The sequence below is a fragment of the Epinephelus lanceolatus genome, chromosome 15, assembly GCF_041903045.1.
Source record: "Epinephelus lanceolatus isolate andai-2023 chromosome 15, ASM4190304v1, whole genome shotgun sequence".
NCBI classification, from domain to species: domain Eukaryota; kingdom Metazoa; phylum Chordata; class Actinopteri; order Perciformes; family Serranidae; genus Epinephelus; species Epinephelus lanceolatus.
The window spans coordinates 6,707,501-6,714,566 of record NC_135748.1 but is presented as its reverse complement, the minus strand read 5'-3'; the positions used below and the strand labels follow the sequence as shown (position 1 = coordinate 6,714,566).

At 39.2% G+C, this 7,066-nt stretch overlaps 1 long non-coding RNA gene across 2 annotated transcripts in view; it reads right to left on the bottom strand.

The window, feature by feature from the left end:
• Nucleotides 1-5,733: 5,733 nt before the first annotated feature.
• LOC144466930 (uncharacterized) overlaps nt 5,734-7,066 on the bottom strand; it is a 3,825-nt gene continuing 2,492 nt past the window's right edge. The window contains exons 2-3 of one of the 2 annotated variants that reach the window (XR_013493324.1): nt 6,447-6,547; nt 5,734-6,264 (exon numbers count right to left, since the gene is read on the bottom strand). This is a non-coding gene — a long non-coding RNA (uncharacterized LOC144466930). Of the gene's footprint in view, nt 6,548-7,066 lie in introns of both variants that reach the window. The other variant, XR_013493323.1, reaches the window with a different exon arrangement.

The window sequence follows — 7,066 nt, the reverse complement described above, 5'->3', positions numbered from 1 at the left end:
TGAATGTCGATGCTTTAAAAAAATCAGTTTTCAAAAAGTTTTTAAAAGTTAATTAACTGGCTTTTTGGGATGTCTTGATTTGTTTTTAAAAATAAAAGGCTTGTTCTGCTGTGCTCTGCCATGTTAATTTGGAATGTTTAGTAAAAGAATATTTGAAAAAGTTTTGTATGTTTGTTGGCTGTGTCATTTTGGGACGTCTGTGTTTAATAATAGCCTAAGTTGTTAAGTTTTAATAAGTTTATTAGTCATTGCACTTTTCAGAGAATCCAAAGTTGAAAGAAAGAGAAAGAAACAAAACTCAATATTGGATATTAGATAAATAAATAAATGAATAAATAATACTATAACATTTTGTATAATAAATGATAATAATAATATCATAAACAGTACTCTCAGACTGATATGCTAATTGAGACAAAAAACAAAAGTTGATTTGTGAAATTGAATGGATATGTGACATGTTGCAACTGTCCCTGAATAGTGTTGCAATCGTCCCAGGGATGGGGTCGGTTGCAACAGTTGACTTTTTCTTTTTAATGAATATTGTGAAAAAATCTGTCTTATGTAATCATATTTAAATGGTATGGGGAATTAGAGGACAGATGTAAGTTTACTATATAAATAAATGGTTGGTCTAGTCCAAATCATCTCTGAGTAATTGAGAGAAAAGCAAAATGTGTTGCAACTGTCCCCAGTCTCCCCTACTTTTTAAGAAAGACAAATCAGGAGAAAATGACCTTTGTTTGAGACATTCTATCTCAGCTATCCACTTTGGATAGGCATCACAGAATCTTTTCTCTCTGTGTACTGTTGGTCCAGTTTCACTGCAGTGCTGGCAACGTCGGCATTCTATTATTATTTCTATTCAATTTGTACTTTATATAATGTTGTATTGCTTTGAATTTACCTCTATCATGTCCCACAAGAGGCAAATTTCAATGTAGAGAAAAATGGAGGCAAAAATAATTCTGTCTCTGAATTTCTGAGTTAGCCTATACAACTCTATAAATTCAACTGGGTATCAAGCAATGGCATAAGGTAGTTACCATGGGCCCAAGTGCACGCCATTATGACGAGCCCTAGTGCAAGCTGTTGTGCACATATTGTCTATCACATGATCAGAGACTTGACATTGGATAACATCAACATCTGCATCTACATACATACATACATATCTTAGCAATCATTATTGCATATCTGTACACAACAAAAAATGCCAAAGAAAATAAGAAATTATTAATTTAACAATCTTAATAGTTGATTTATAGTTATAGAATAGTTTATTTATAGAATCGTTGATTTGTAGTTATAGAATAAGCATATAATTTTGTTATAGATGCTATTGACTATTTCACAAAAAATAAATAAATAAATAAAAAATAAACATGACAAAGCCTAATCCATTTATACCCACTCAACAGGCATGGGAGAAGGATCTTGGTGTGTCACTGACTCCAGAACAGTGGAATGCTATATGGAAGAAGGGTATTGTGTCATCCAGGTATATTCGGTACCGGATTATACAATTTAAGATATTATGCAGAGCTTATATGACACCCTCTCGTATATACAAAATAAATAAAGATCTGTCAGATCAATGTTGGCATAACTGTGGGGGGCATGGATCATTATTACATCTTTTATGGGACTGCCCGGCAGTCAAGACATTTTGGCTTGGCATAACAAAGGTGCTAACAGATATGTTTAAGGTTCATGTACCTGCCTGCCCCATCACATGCCTTCTTGGACAATCACTGGAACATGTCAAATCAAGCTCCACACACTACTTTATGAATTTAGGCTTTCTCTCTGCAAAAAGAATCATCCTTATGAACTGGAAGCAACACAAGCCCTCATGCTTTGCACTATTGGAATGGATTAGAGACTATCTGGACCTGCTAAGCATGGAACGTGCCTCCAACTTGCTCTTTGACAATGACACGACTACTCAAGGACAATGGGACACTGCACGGACATTCATGGAAAAAGATCAGCACTATACCAATATGCTCGTCTATATTGTCCTGCAACCTATGGTTTCTTTTTTTTTTTTTTTGTTATTAACATTAAGTTAAACGCTATAATGTAATACACCAGTGTACACCCCCCCCCCCCCCCCCCTTTTTTTTTTGTTTTTTTTTGTTTGTTTTGTTCTGTTTTGTCTTGTTTTGTAACTGCGTGAGTGTGTCTGTATGTATGTTGAGTGTGAGTGGTGTCTGGGTGTGTGTATGAGTGTGTCTGTCTGGGTGTGCTGTGTAGTGTGTGTGTGCATTGGTGAGAGGTATGGTTGGATATGTACAGTACAGGCCAAAAGTTTGGACACACCTTCTCATTCAATGCGTTTTCTTTATTTTCATGACTATTTACATTGTAGATTCTCACTGAAGGCATCAAAACTATGAATGAACACATGTGGAGTTATGTACTTAACAAAAAAAGGTGAAATAACTGAAAACATGTTTTATATTCTAGTTTCTTCAAAATAGCCACCCTTTGCTCTGATTACTGCTTTGCACACTCTTGGCATTCTCTCCATGAGCTTCAAGAGGTAGTCACCTGAAATGGTTTCCACTTCACAGGTGTGCCTTATCAGGGTTAATTAGTGGAATTTCTTGCTTTATCAATGGGGTTGGGACCATCAGTTGTGTTGTGCAGAAGTCAGGTTAATACACAGCCGACAGCCCTATTGGACAACTGTTAAAATTCATATTATGGCAAGAACCAATCAGCTAACTACCAGGAAAGGAAGACCAAGAGTCACCTCTGCTTCTGAGGATAAGTTCATCCGAGTCACCAGCCTCAGAAATCGCAAGTTAACAGCAGCTCAGATCAGAGACCAGATGAATGCCACACAGAGTTCTAGCAGCAGACCCATCTCTAGAACAACTGTTAAGAGGAGACTGTGCGAATCAGGCCTTCATGGTCAAATAGCTGCTAGGAAACCACTGCTAAGGAGAGGCAACAAGCAGAAGAGATTTGTTTGGGCCAAGAAACACAAGGAATGGACATTAGACCAGTGGAAATCTGTGCTTTGGTCCAATGAGTCCAAATTTGAGATCTTTGGTTCCAACCGCCGTGTCTTTGTGAGACGCAGAAAAGGTGAACGGATGGATTCCACATGCCTGGTTCCCACTGTGAAGCATGGAGGAGGAGGTGTGATGGTGTGGGGGTGTTTTGCTGGTGACACTGTTGGGGATTTATTCAAAATTGAAGGCACACTGAACCAGCATGGCTACCACAGCATCCTGCAGCGACATGCCATCCCATCCGGTTTGCGTTTAGTTGGACGATCATTTATTTTTCAACAGGACAATGACCCCAAACACACCTCCAGGCTGTGTAAGGGCTATTTGACCAAGAAGGAGAGTGATGGAGTGCTGCGGCAGATGACCTGGCCTCCACAGTCACCGGACCTGAACCCAATCGAGATGGTTTGGGGTGAGCTGGACCGCAGAGTGAAGGCAAAGGGGCCAACAAATGCTAAACACCTCTGGGAACTCCTTCAAGACTGTTGGAAAACCATTTCAGGTGACTACCTCTTGAAGCTCATGGAGAGAATGCCAAGAGTGTGCAAAGCAGTAATCAGAGCAAAGGGTGGCTATTTTGAAGAAACTAGAATATAAAACATGTTTTCAGTTATTTCACCTTTTTTTGTTAAGTACATAACTCCACATGTGTTCATTCATAGTTTTGATGCCTTCAGTGAGAATCTACAATGTAAATAGTCATGAAAATAAAGAAAACGCATTGAATGAGAAGGTGTGTCCAAACTTTTGGCCTGTACTGTACATTGCAGTGCTATGCAGCAAACTTGTCATTCCTTTTGCCTTGTTTTATTATGATGTTGAAAAATCAATAAAAAAAAAAAAAAAAAGGAAATGGCGAGAAGGGTCCGGCTACAGTATGCAGACTAGTAGGGGGTGTGGTGTGAGGGGCAGTGCGTGAGAGGACCGTGACGCTGAATGATGTCGCCCAATAGTATCCGATAAAGACGAGGGAAACTGCCAGAAGTCAGAAGAAGAAAACGAGGGAAAATCGAAATGACGGTAGGTAATCACATCTCAGTACGTAACTACACAAAAGTAACATTAAAGACATTTTTAGAGGTTTAGAGGTTATTTTAGGTTTAGAGGTTACTGGCTGTTTAACGTGAGGAAGGTTAGATACAGCGTCAATGTTGTTCTCTCGACGTTAGTAGGCTAACGTTAGCTTAGCTTGCCCAGCATGGTCTTTGTGTGTGTGTCAGAGATACTAGAGGTTTAGAGGTGTTTAGAGGTTATTTTAGGTTTAGAGGTTACTGGCTGTTTAACGTGAGGAAGGTTAGATACAGCATCAATGTTGTTCTCTTGACGTTAGTAGGTTAATGTTAGCTTAGCTTGCCCAGCATGGTGTTTGTGTGTGTGTTAGAGAGATACTAGAAAACACATGATAAAGCAAAAAATATCAAAAATAATACAATTGTAAGATAGTCTATTTTAATGCCTGTGTCTATGTTAATGCAAAAAAAAAAAAACTTTTGGGGGGGTATACTCTATAAATATTTATTGCTCTAAGGCACTTTATATTCTAGATATTTTTAACTTTATTCATATTTGTCTATTTTATGCCTACTGATACATGTAGTGAACTTTTTCTCTTGGTGCTCTGTGTTAATTATCTAATGCCATGCAGCTGTGAGATTGGGAATGCAGGTTATTTATGCATGTCTTACCCATTGTCTGTCACTCACACACTGAGGAAGACACTGTTCGAAACTGGTCTGTGTGTTTGATCGCCTGTAGCCTACCAGTGAGGTAATAAAAGTTTTAAACTAAGGACACTGAGTGTTGCTGGTTTTATTTTCAATGCCAAAACTTTAAAGCTATAGTGCGTAACTTCTACAGGTCTGTAAATGTCCGTTTTACCCAAGCCACTACTAGAGGAGATGACACAATGCTGATTAAGCCGATCGGCTCCTCTAACATCTCACGGTGTTTTTCAATATATATCATTTTTAGTTTGCGTGTTGACCGGTGACATTCAACAAGGATTTGTATTGGCGTCGCTTTTCCTCGGTGGAGAGCCCTGAAGGAAGAAATTGGGCTGAGGGCAGACACGGATGTTGCCTTGCTGCTGTTTGATAAGTAAGTGACTTGGTTTATAATTATATTATGAGTAGTGTGTGTTGCTGTTACATGTACTGGACCTAGTACTTTATTATTTTCTTGGAAATGGTGCTATGAACGTAATGTAATGTTAGCAGCCTGGTGTTTGTTGTGTACACGGTGTGAAGCGAGTGTTACTCTGTTTACACGGTGTGTGGCGAGTCTTGCTCTGTGTACACGGTGTGTGGCGAGTGTTACTCTGTGTACACGGTGTGTGGTGACTGGCGAGTGTTACTCTGTGTACACAGTGTGTGGCGAGTGTTACTCTGTGTACACGGTGTGTGGTGACTGGCGAGTGTTACTCTGAGCCTCAATTAATACAGAGGACACTGAATACATTCGAGTGTCCTCTTTGTTGCAAGTACGGCCAGTACCACTGCATGGTTGCCCACCTACTTGGCCATAAAAGCAGCATTGTTAAACATGCAGGTAAGTGTGCTAATAAATCATGAATGTGTTGCATGCAAAACCCGTGATGTCATCTAAAATCATGTTTTAGTTTTCAAATAATATCCATCTGTTGTCCCTGTACATAGAAATGTTGAAGAGACAAAAGACAGGCAAAACCATAAAAACAAAAATAAAACAGTTGTGTGTGCAATTGTGAATTATTTTAATAGTTGATAACTAATCAATTCATTCTTACAGTTCTGCACTATATAAGGCATTTCTGTTTGCAGCACAGGGTGAAGATCAATTGTTATATTGTTATATACATTACTTGTGTTTATAGATTAGCTGCTGTGTATTGAATCAGGCCTCTTAAAAAACAGTTCAATGTTGATCTAATTAAACATTTTACCATTGTTTTACAGGTTTTACTGTATACAAGTGCAACAGAGGATGTGCCGGAAGTGCACATTCTCACTGTTGCTTTTGTCCAAAGAATTTTGTAAGGAGGGACAATTTTTTGATCCATATAAAAAAAATGTGAGGAGACGATGGGATCCACAGCCTACACACCTCCTCCAGCGACTGGCTTCTGTGCGCCTCTTCCAGCAACTGGCTCCTGTGCGCCTCCTCCAGCGACTGGCTCCTGTGCGCCTCCTCCAGTGACTGGCTTCTGTGCACCTCCTCTCCTGTGCGCCTCCTCCAGCGACTGGCTCCTGTGTGCCTCAGACTCCACAACATGGAGTATGGATAATCAGGTAGACAAATACACTTTATAAACATTACTATGAAAAACTGAATTATGTGTTTTTGATATTATTATAGTTATTGTTGTTGCTGTGCATCTCTCTCTGTCTTGATGTGTTTTTTAAATTGAAATGCTAGCAAATTATTTTTAACAGTTTGTGATACCTCAGTTGAAGGATATCCTGCAGCTGCCAGTGCCTGTACTGGAACAAATCCTCCTTGAGGTGGTCTTGCAGGAAGGCAATGGAGCTCTCCTCACATTGGCCCTGGTGTGCAGGCAGTTTCGAGAGGTGGTTGACACGGATTGGTTCAGGAGACAAGCACATTTTGACAGTAAGTTGAAGAAGTAATGATTCTAATTGTGGTACACCCTTTGAAGTCTGTTTATGTAAGGAAGCATAGAGCGTAGTTTTTAATGCTTTTAATTTTTTAATTTTTATACACAGGTGTTAGTACATGGTGTAACTTTTCAGCAGGATACGAGGAGGAATTTTACACCATGTACACCACTGAGACCTGTTTGCAGTGCAGAGAGGTCTACAGAAATTGCAAACCTGGTATGTATACAATACTTGGAAACATGACTTTCAGTAGTTGCTCGTAAAAACAAAAAACAAAAAACAAAACTAAAACATGAAGCAGTGAAGACCTGCAGCGTCCATATAACATTCTTTTTTTGGGGGGTCTTTTATTTTTATTTTGCACAGGCTACGTTGGAAATGGCAAAAGAGGAAATCTGCAGACAATCTACTCGGACAACTCACATATTGGCTTCTGCAGTGAGT